This window comes from Lithobates pipiens, unplaced genomic scaffold (genome assembly GCF_037356315.1).
Source record: "Lithobates pipiens isolate NorthernLeopardFrog02 unplaced genomic scaffold, aLitPip1_a1.2 Scaffold_16, whole genome shotgun sequence".
NCBI lineage: Eukaryota > Metazoa > Chordata > Amphibia > Anura > Ranidae > Lithobates > Lithobates pipiens.
The window spans coordinates 484665579-484677239 of record NW_027507748.1 but is presented as its reverse complement, the minus strand read 5'-3'; the positions used below and the strand labels follow the sequence as shown (position 1 = coordinate 484677239).

At 46.1% G+C, this 11661-nt stretch overlaps 1 pseudogene; it reads left to right on the top strand.

Annotated features, from left to right (window-relative positions):
- Nucleotides 1-1519: 1519 nt before the first annotated feature.
- On the top strand, nucleotides 1520-1687 carry LOC143984173 (small nuclear ribonucleoprotein F pseudogene; annotated as a pseudogene).
- The last annotated feature ends 9974 nt before the right edge of the window (nucleotides 1688-11661 follow it).

The window sequence follows — 11661 nt, the reverse complement described above, 5'->3', positions numbered from 1 at the left end:
ACACCTATAGCTGCTAAAAAGGATGCATGCACTCTACTGTCACCATTTGAGGAGGTGACAAGGATGGTGAGCCATGACAATGCATGCATCAGTGATAATATCCCTCTTGTGTTGCTTTCGGAACATACTCTACAGTACGTGGCATTATGCACAGGGTACTCGAAGCAAAGCAGTGGGAGGAAGAGGAGGACTTCCTATCCTCTCAAGGCCACCTTTATGCAAACAAAATTCTTGCAATGCCACTGAAGAGGAGAGGGAAGAGGAGGAGGAGGAGGAGGATTCGGGCAGTTTTGGAGGCATTGAAGCACAACCTTAAATGATGGTTCTCAGTCCCCGGAAACCTTGGAAGTAGTATTTGGATTAGAGATGGCAGTTCCAGATACTGTAATCCTCAGTGACCACGAGGACTCTGCTTCTAATGCCCATGGAAACTTGCGGTGCATGGGCTCTCTTAATCTTCAAAGCCTGCAAAAGGACCTGAGAATTTGTGGCATCAATGAGAAGGATCATTATTGGTTAGCAACCCTCATTGACCACCATTACAAGGGGAAAGTCTCAAAACTCTGGTAGGTTACAGTCTTATGGTAAAGGTCATTTTTATGCTTATGTTGTTCAAAGGAGAAGCGGTGGAGAAGGGGGTGCCTAAGTGATGAATTTTAAAAAAATGTAGTCCTCAGTGCCTTGGATTATTTAGGGGCAAAAAACAGACATGGAGAGCTTTCCAGCAGACCATCCACTGGGTCATTGGGTCATGAGAATAGACCACTGGCCAGAACTTGCCCAGTATGCAATTGAGCTGCTGGGATGCCCTGTATCCAGTGTGCTTTCCAAAGTGACAGGTTTTGTGACAGATAAAAGTGTGTGTCTGTCCACAGACTCTGTTGACCGCCTGTCATTTGTCACAATGAAACAGTCCTGGATTAGCAGCAGCTATCAGGCCCCTGATTAAATGTTTTTGGGATCTGGTATCTCTGTAAGACTGTCTAGCCTGCCTAGCTTTCTGGGTGTTGATTTTATCTTGAATATATTTTTTGGCATAGGTTTCATGGGCACAATTAACATCCAAGACCAATATTCCCGCACCTGTTTGACAGGTGCATATCATTTTATTTTTATTAAGGCTAATTCTTACTTTCATCAAGAGTACCTCTTTAGGGTTATGGTGTGAAGACACCACAGGCCCAATTTTTCCACACCTGGTTTACAGGTGTGTATATTTTTATTTTTTTACAGAAAGGCCAATTCTTACTTTCATCAAGAGTAGTGCTCTCTCTAAAGCCCCATACACACTATCAGTTTTTCTGCTGCGTTTTTTCTTCAGGTTTACCAAAACCATGTAGTAGAAGGGCATGCCTGATCGCATACAAATTGAAACTCCTAAGGTTTGACCTCATATTACATGAATTTGGTAAATCTGACAGAAAAACTCAGCAGAAAAACTGATAGTGTGTATGGGGCTCAACAGTTTGTTTTATTTCATTTCACTGGTCTGTAGATCAGTGTCAGCTTCAGATGCAGAATGAGTTTGCCACTAAACCCAAAACCATTCCTCAATTACCTTACTGGTAAGCCAGTAATGGTAAAACTAAGGTGAGGTATGAAATACAAAGGATACCTGGTCTCTGTGGATGGCTACATGAACATGCAGCTTTCCAATACAGAAGAAAAATTGTTATTCTTGGCCTGAGTGTACTATAATTTGTCTTCTTCACATAAGCCATGCTCACTGTGGTACAAGAATGTTTTATTTCTATCTAAAGTCTGCCAAAAGGACACCAGAATTTATTTTAAAAATCTCTAATCTTGTTCCAAGTGCACTCAATTGTGGCCTTATCTTACAGACTGGCTCCCCAAGCTGTTTACAAATTAGAGAAAGCTGGCAGGGAAAATCAATTTACATTTCATATTTTTTTTCTATTTATATGAGTCAGTTTTGCTGCAGCAGGTTCTATACACAATACAGATACCCCCAGGGCTGGACTGGGACAAAAATTTGGCCCTGGACTTCATCCAGACCGGCCCACTTTAATTTTGAAAACACGCACTAAAACAGTATATAAACTATACGCAATTGCGCAAAAAGAAAACCATAAGTAAAAACATTCCACTGTAAGTAAAAAAAACACAGGTGACTGCACTCTGTGGTGTCACTGAAAGAAAAAAAAGTCCCCGCATTGGTGGTTTCACTGGAAGGACAAATTTCCTTCTGTCCATGATGTCACTGGAAGAAAAAAATTGTTCCTGCATCCATCATATGTGACGTGCACCAGTAAATTTAAGGAAGTGGGGGGGTAGGAAGCTGGCAGGGGGGGTGAAGATGACAGGGGGTGGGAGGAAGCTGATGGGGGGATGAAGATGACAGGGGGTGGGAGGAAGCTGATGGGGGGATGAAGATGACAGGGGGTGGGAGGAAGCTGATGGGGGATGAAGATGACAGGGTGTGGGAGGAAGCTGACGGGGGAAGAAGATGACAGGGGGTGGGAGGAAGCTGGAGGGGGATGAAGATAACAGGGGGTGGGAGGAAACTGGTGGGGGGTAAATATGACAGGGGGTGGGAGGAAGCTGTCGGGGGGATGAAGATGACAGGGGGTGGGAGGAAGCTGATGGGGGATGAAGATGACAGGTGATGGGAGGAAGCTGACAGAGGGATGAAAATGACAGGGGGTGGGAGGAAGCTGATGGGGATGAAGATGACAGGGGGATGAAGATGACAGGGAGTGGGAGGAAGCTGATGGGGGATGAAGATGACAGGGGGATGAAGATGACAGGGGTGGGAGGAAGCTGAAGGGGGGTGAAGATGACAGGGAGGTGGGAGGAGGCTGATGGGGGGTGAAGATGACAGGGAGGTGGGAGGAAGCTGATGGGGGATGAAGATGACAGGGGGGTGGGAGGAATCTGACAGGGGGATAAAGATGATAGGGGTGGAAGGAAGCTGATGGGGGATGAAGATGACAGGGGTGGGAGGAAGCTGACGGGGGGATGAAGATGACAAATTGGATCAATGCCAATTTTTTTTTTTAAATGGCAGTTTTTCGGGAGCACTGATTTTAATGACGATTAAAGTGAAAAAAAAGTGAAATATATAGTATGCCTGTGATGTATAGTATAGTATGCCTGTGAAGTGGCACGTGTTTCCCATGTTTAGAACAGTCCCTGCACAAAATGACATTTAACTGAAAAAAGTCATTTAAAACTGCTTGCGGTTTTAATGTAATGTCTGATTATATGGATGAAAATCATTGAGAAAAAATGGCATGGGTAGCCCCCCTGGCCCATTACCCATTACCAGCCCCTTTGGGTCTTGTACGGATATTAAGAGGAACCCCGTACCCAAATTAAAAAAAGGAAAGACGTGGGGCCCCCAGGCCCTATAAACTCAGAACAGCACTATACAGGCGGTGCAAACAAGACAGGGACTGTGTAGGTTTGTTGTGTTAAGTAGAATCTGTTTGTAATTTTGAATTGGTACATTTTTAACCACTTTCAGACCGGACCAATTTGCTGGTCAAAGACCAGACCACTTTTTGCGATTCGGCACTGCGTCGCTTTAACTGACAATTGCGCGGTGGTGCGACGTGGCTCCAAAACAAAATTAACGTCCTTTTTTTCCCACAAATAGAGCTTTCTTTTGGTGGTATTTGATCACCCCTGCGGTTTTTATTTTTTGCGCTATAAACAAAAATAGAGCGACAATTTTGAAAAAAACGCATTATTTTTTACTTTTTGTTATAATAAATATCCCCCAAAAATATATAAAAAAACATTTTTTTCCCTCAGTTTAGGCCGATATGTATTCTTCTACATATTTTTGGTAAAAAAAATCGCAATAAGCGATTATTGATTGGTTTGCGCAAAAGTTATAGCGTTTACAAAATAGGGATAGTTTTATAGCATTTTTATTAATAATTTTTTATTATTTTTTTTTGTACTAGTAATGGCGGCGATCAGCGATTTTTATTGTGACTGCGACATTATGGCAGACACATCGGACATTTTTGACACATTTTTGGGACCATTGTCATTTATACAGTAATCACTGCTATATAAATGCAGTGATTCCTGTGTAAATGACACTGGCAGTGAAGGGGTTAACCAGTGGGTGGCAGTGTAGGGGTTAAGTGTTCCTAGGGGAGTGTTACTAACTGTGGGGGGGTTGGGCTTTCATTTAGTGTACACTGATCTCTGCTCCAATCACATGGAGCAGAGATCAGCGTCACTAGTTGCTAGGCAGAATAGACAAATGTTGTTTACACAGCATTTTCTCTATTCGGCCGCTCCGTGAGACGATCGCGGGGATGCCCGCGGCGATCGAGTCCGCGGGTCCCGCGACCGGACTCACGGGGGTCCCGACCAACGGGGGAGCGCGCCGCCGGCGGCGCGCTCCCGATGGCAGGGCGGCATCGAATATTGGACTTACCTGTACGCCAATATGCCTGCCCGTGCCATTCTGTCGACGTACATCGTCGTGCGCTGGTCGGGAAGTGGTTAAAGTGTAGCTCCAGTCAAAAAATCGATTTTTAAGCTTTTTGGAAAACATAGGGAAGAGTTATCACCCCTGTATAATTTTTTGGGCCGTCCATCTTTTTTCATCTCACTTCCTGTTGTCTCCTTCCGTTTGCAAGTAGGAGACATTTGTAAGTTGGATGTTTGAAAGTAGGGGCCTGCCCTATATGCTCTGCAGAAATGTGGACCTAAGGTGTTGGTGTTGCCACAACACTGTAAGCCCTCAAAGTGACTCTTGGTGGGCGCTGGAGTGCCCTGCTGTGAACAATTATATTAAGAATTGCAATTAAATGCTGTTAGAAAAGTTTTAAATGTTTATTGTGTGACTATTAGAAAAACAATATTCCTGAGACTGATTTTTAAAAGCTTACTTCTGAGCACATTATTGTATTAACTTGTTGTATTGTTTTGTCTTAATTAACTCCATAGTAAGTTGTAAGATGATTAGATTTAACTAAATATGATAGCCTAAGAATGTACGGGAACATGAATATCAAAATAAAGTACCATCGGGTACCTTGACACGTCATTTATGTTTCCTCAGCCAATAGAAGCATAGAGGTGGTATTCTTGTAGGGATAAGGAGGGGGAGACATTATTCTTTTGTGAGACTTTTTTCTGCAGCTTGTCCTGTAAGCATGTCTCCCTTTTGTGGGCCACATCAGAAATAAATTGTCTTCTTCTCAATACATCTGGAGTTTTGACTGATCACAAGAGAAGATTCCTAACACATGCCATTGTTGAACAGTGGTAGAAAAATTGGGCCTTTGGTGGTTGTGGTGGTGGTGGTGCTGGTGCCACAACACTATAAGTCCTCACAGTTACTCTTGGTGGGCGCAGGAATGGGCCCTGCTGTGAAATATTATATCAAGAATTGTAATTACATGCCCCCTGAAAAATTGGGCCTTAGGCACTGGTGCTGGTGCCATGACACTGCAACCTTTCCCAGATACTCTAGTTGTAGTGCAGGAATGAGACCTGCTGCAAAGCATTGCATCAAAAATTGTAATTACATGCCCTGTTAAACAGGGGCTGAAAAATTGGGCCTTAGGCACTGGTGCTGGTGCCACGACACTGCAACCTCTCCCAGATACTCTAGTTGGAGTGCATGAATGAGCCCTGCTGCAAAGCATTGCATAAAAAATTGTAATTGCATGCCCCTGTTAAACAGGGACTGAAAAATTGGGCCTTAGGCACTGATGCTGATGCCAAGACACTGCAACCTCTCCCAGATACTCTAGTTGGAGTGCAGGAATGAGCCCTGCTGCAAAGCATTGCATCAAAAACTTTAATTACATGCCCCTGTTAAACAGGGGCTGAAAAATTGGGCCTTAGCCACTGATGGCATCACCCAGAACCAAAAATGTTCTTCCAAGCTTTCAGTCTTGAAGGGATGTGACATTTCAAAAAAAAAATATTCGGTTACATCAGCTTCAGGTGCTTGGTAGCTGGTGGTGATCCAAGACTGATTCATCTTTATGTCGATCAACCGAGTTGGTGGACAGGCGCACCCTGTGATTGGTTACAAAGCCTCCAGCCAGAGGATTTTCGATTGGGAAAGGTGTCCAAGTCAGACGCTGGCGATGGTTGCTGGAACTGATCATACCTTGTGGCTGCAGACAAAAAAATTGTCTGAACGCATCGGTCAGACGGCCACCTTCTCCACCGCTCCTTCTGTTACTGACCGAAGCCTCAGTAACACGTTGTCCAGGAACAGGAGTTTGTAACCTCCCAGTCTCTGGGAACGCGTTGCACAGACCTTTCTTCAAGGCCGCATGGAGATGTCTCATCCTCCGCTCCCTCTGCGATGGCAAGATAAGGTCTGCAACCTTACCCTTGTACCGTGGATCAAGGTGAGTGGCCAGCCAGTAATGGTCCCTCTCCTTGATCCGAAGAATACGAGGATCCTTCTGCAGGCTTTGCAGGATCAGGGAGGCCATGCAGTGTAGGTTAGCTGAGGCATTTGGTCCGGTGTCCTCTGGGTCACTAAGGACAACATGGTCCACAGCCACCTTCCCCAGCCACATACAAGTCCACAAGTTTCTTGGGACTGTAAATTATCCCTAAAAGTCTGCTGCTGCTGCTGCTGCTGATGCTGTGTGCCAGGCTCCACCTCCATGATGACACAAGTCTCCTCCTCCTCCTCCTCCTCTTACTGTGTGATGGGTGGGACAGCAGGAACACTGTCTGGATAAAGGGGGCCTTAAGAGGCAAGGAAGTCCTCCTCTTCCTGCCTCTGTTCTGCCTCAAGAGCCCTGTCCATTATTCCACGCAGCGTATGCTCCAACAGATGGACAAGAGGTACAGTGTCACTGATGCATGCACTGTCACTGCTCACCATCCTTGTGGCCTCCTCAAATGGTGACAGGACAGTGCATGCATCCCTGATCATGACCCACTGGTGTGGTAAAAACTTGAACGCCTACGGAGCACCGCTGATTCAGAGGACAAAGCACTGGAAGAGGCCATGGAGGAAGAAGAAGAGGATGGAGGAGAGAGGTGTGTCACAACCAGTAGTAGCATTTTGGAGGCATGGTGGCGGAACAACCTCCAACACTACTGCACCTTGTCCTGCATCCTTCCCAGCTGCCAGAAGAGTGACCCAATGGGCTGTGAAAGATAGGTAATGTCTCTGTCCATGCCTGCTGGACCATGAGTCAGCAGTAATTTGCACCTTACGGATGACCGCCTTGTCCACCGTGTCATGGAGATGCTGGTAGAGAGCCGGAATCACCTTCCATAAAAGAAAGTGGTGTTTGGGGACCTGCCATTGAGGAATCGCACATTGCACAAACTCACGGAAGGGGGCCAAGTCTACCAACTGAAAAGGCAGCAGTTGAATTGCTAGCAATTTAGCCAAGCTAGCATTCAACCGCTGGGCATGTGGATGGCTGGGAGTGAACTTCTTTTGACGGTTCAGCAGCTGGGGCAGGGAAATTTTCCTGGTACAATCGGACGTTGGTGTACTGCTAGCAGAGTGCTTGGCTGTGACACACCTAATTCTACACCTTCATTCCTCTCAGTGCAGGTTTCAGAGAGGACTGAAGGTCTAGTGGGGTTGGAGATCCCAGCTGATGAGGAGCAAGGAGAGGTCCGCTTTCTTCTTTGGTGTGGGTCTTTAAGGTACGCTTGCCAATTAGCTGCATGGCAGGTCAACATATGTCTGGTCAAGCATATGGTGCCCAAGCGGCTGATGTTTTGGCCAAGCGAGATACGCTTGAGACATATGTTGCAGATTGCAGCAGTGCAATCTGATGCACTCTTCTCAAAAAAGGCCCACACCAAAGAACTTTTGGAATAACAGGCTTAGCTCTGCGGTGTGATTCAGTCGGTGTGCTGCCCCTAAGCTGGCCCCCGGAGGGCATCCTGCCTCATTGGAGATGTGCCTCCTTCTCCTCCTCTCTCCTATCAGGTCACGTGGAATCAGTGACCTCATCATCCCCTCCCTCTTCATCACTGGAGCAAACCTGGCAGTATGCTGCAGCTGATGAAACATGACTGCCAGATTGCTGTCCTTCTTAAGCATCCCCTCTCTCTGTGCTCATGCTACTGCCTTCCTCTAGCTGGGTATCATCATCAGAGCCTTCAAAATGCTGGGCATCCTCCTGGAACTTGTACCCAACACTGTGGTCAAACAGTTCAGGGGACTCCTCAGGAGGACATGGTGGGTCTAGGGAAGGAGTGACTGATGACATTGAGACAAGGGAAGAGGACGTGTTAGAAGCTGCTTTGCTAGTACCCTGAGCCTGGGTGAGAGAGGATGAGGAGGGCTTGGTCATCCACTCTACCAAGTCTTCGGCATGATGAGGCTCTATGCGTTCAGCTGCCAAAAATAAAGACAAGCATGTCCCATGGCAACGTCCTGATGATGATGCACTGTGTCCACAACCAGCCCTATTGTCTCTAGACACAGAGCCTGCTTGCCCTCTTTTATTGGCTCGAGACTGTCTGCCTCTCCTTGTTGGCCTTCCAGACATAGTAATGGCCTGCAGGGAGATGGGAAAACCAGCAATTGGGTAGCTTTAGGTGCACACTGAGCAGATGACACAGTACGCCGACTGTAATTACTGCAGCTGCCTGCCTCTGTTACAAAAACAGAACAACACCAGCAATAAGGGGTAGCTTCAGGTGTATACTGTGCAGGAGGCACACAACACCCACTGTAAATGCTGCAGATGCTTGTATTACAGAATACCAATAATAAAGGGGAGTTTCAGGTGTATACTGTTCTGGAGGCACACAACATCCACTTTAACTGCTGCAGATGCCTGTATTACAGAACACCAGCAATAAGGGGTATCTTCAGGTGTATACTGTGCTGGAGGCACACAACACCCACTTTAACCTCCCTAGCAGTGACCCTGAGTCTGGCTCGGGTTGGGATTTTAGTTCCACAAGCGGTAACCCCGAGACAGACTCAGGATTGCATCTCTGGATACAGGGAGGACACAGAAGTTACTTACCTTGTCACCTGGATCCAGCGATGTCCTCCGCGCTGTGTGATTGAGCTGTCCTCCGCTCAATTCACAGAGCCCGAATGCCGCCGAGCTCCGTTCCCTGCGACGTTACGGCGCACGGGAGCGGAGATTGGCGCCAAATTAAAAAAAGTAAAAGTACACAAAACACACACAGTACTGTAATCTTACAGATTACAGTACTGTTTAAAAAAATACACACCCCCCTTTGTACCTAGTGGTCTGTGCAGTGCCCTGCATGCACTTTTATATTATAAATACTGTTTTTTCTGCCTGGAATTTGGAGATTGTCCATAGCAACCAGAAAGTGGTCCCTTTTCAGTGTTTTAGGATTTGCTTACATTATTGAATAATTTTTATTATTATTTATTATATTATAAACTTTATCATACCCGGGATGTCTGCTAGGTTTGAACAGATGTAAGAGAGTTATTCCTAAAAATTACAGGACTACAATATAAACGCCAAATTTCCATGCAAAATAATTGTACCGCTTTCAGCACCTAAAACCAGAACGAATCATACCGCCAGGGAGGTTAACTGCTGCAGATGCCTGTATTACAGAATACCAGTAATACAGGGTAGCTTCAGGTGTATATTGTGCTGGAGGCACACAACACACACCTTAACTGCTACAGATGCCTGTATTACAGAACACCAGTAATAAAGGTTAGCTTCAGGTGTATATTGTGCTGGAGGCACACAACACCTACTAACTCCTGCAGATGCCTGTATTAGAGAAGACCAGCAATAAAGGGTAGATGCAGGTGTACACTGTGTTGGAGGCACACAACACCCACTAACTCCTGCAGATGCCTGTATTAGAGAACACCAGCAATAAAGGGTAGATACAGGTGTATACTGTGCTGGAGGCACACAATACCCACTAAATCCTGCAGATGCCTGTATTAGAGAACACCAGCAATAACGGGTAGATACAGGTGTATACTGTGCTGGAGGCACACAACACCCACTAACTCCTGCAGATGCCTGTATTAGAGAACACCAGCAATAAAGGGTAGATACAGGTGTATACTGTGCTGGAGGCACACAATACCCACTAAATCCTGCAGATGCCTGTATTAGAGAACACCAGCAATAACGGGTAGATACAGGTGTATACTGTGCTGGAGGCACACAGCACTCACTAACCCCTGCAGGTGCCTGTATTAGAGAACACCAGCAATAAAGGGTACATACCGGTGTATACTGTGCTGGAGGCACACAACACCCACTAACTCCTGCAGATGCCTGTATTAGAGAATAGAGATGGCAGAACGGTTCGCCCGGCGGTCGTTTCACGGCGAATTTCGGCTGTTAACGGTCTGCCCGTTCAGCAGACTATTGTCGCCGTTCGCCCGGCGGACTTCCGTGTTTACTGTGTAAAAGAACTTTGACCTATGATGACACATCCATCATGGGGTATAGGACAGCCAATTGAGACATTACAGCACATGGACACTTGGACATTCCCCCTAACTTATAAATACACCCGATCCGGAGGCCATTTTACATTCTTTCTTCTGTCACTGTAGGGAGAGGTTGCTGTGTGGAGCAGGGAGAGATTACAGTGACCCAAAACGCTAGCTATTTGGTACACAAAAGTTTTTTTCAGGACTGGTATAGGTGTTAGGTGTAGTTCAGGATAGGCAGTGCTGTGCTAGTGATTGTTGCAGCAGCCTGAGTGTCTTTTGTCAGTTTAGAGAAAGGGACAGGATGGTGTGTGCTGCAGGGACAGCCAGTTCAGTCATTAGCTGTTACTATCAGGTCCACAAAAGTGCTATTTCAATTATTGTTCCAGTAGCCTCTGTTTTGTCAGTTTATATAGGGACAGGCAGGAAGCAGTGTGTGAGGCAGTGAGGGTCAGTTTAATCAGTAGCTGTTACTATTAGTTCCACAAAGGTTCTTTTCAGGACTGGTATCAGTGGTATGGTAATAGGCTTGTACACGTATAATATTCTTTCTTCCAAATATAGAAAGAATATTATACTTGACTGCTGCCCTTCTGCTGCAGTCTGCTAATCATTCACAACCCACTTGGTCCACAAAGCTCCTTATAAGGACTGGTAACTTGGTCTGTCTAGGGTGCTACAGTACATAGGGTTGAGTGAGGTACAGTCTGCCATTCTATAAGGACTGGTATCGGTCCACAGTACATAGGGTTGAGGTGCACTACTGCTGACCGCTGCCCTATACTGCAGCAGTCCTTCATCGGTATAGGGACTGACGTACAGTCTGCTAATCACTCACACACAACCTACTTGGTCCACAAAAGTCCTTATAAGGACTGGTAAGGTATAGGGTGCTACAGTACATAGGGTTGAGTGAGGTACAGTCTGCTACTCTATAAGGACTGGTATAGGTCCGCAATACATAGGGTTGAGGTGCACTACTGCTGACCGCTGCTCTATACTGCAGCAGTCCTTCATCGGTATAGGGACTGACGTACAGTCTGCTAATCACTCACACACAACCTACTTGGTCCACAAAAGTCCTTATAAGGACTGGTAAGGTATAGGGTGCTACAGTACATAGGGTTGAGTGAGGTACAGTCTGCTACTCTATAAGGACTGGTATAGGTCCACAATACATAGGGTTGAGGTGCACTACTGGTGACCGCTGCCCTATACTGCAGCAGTCCTTCATCGGTATAGGGACTGACGTACAGTCTGCTAATCACTCA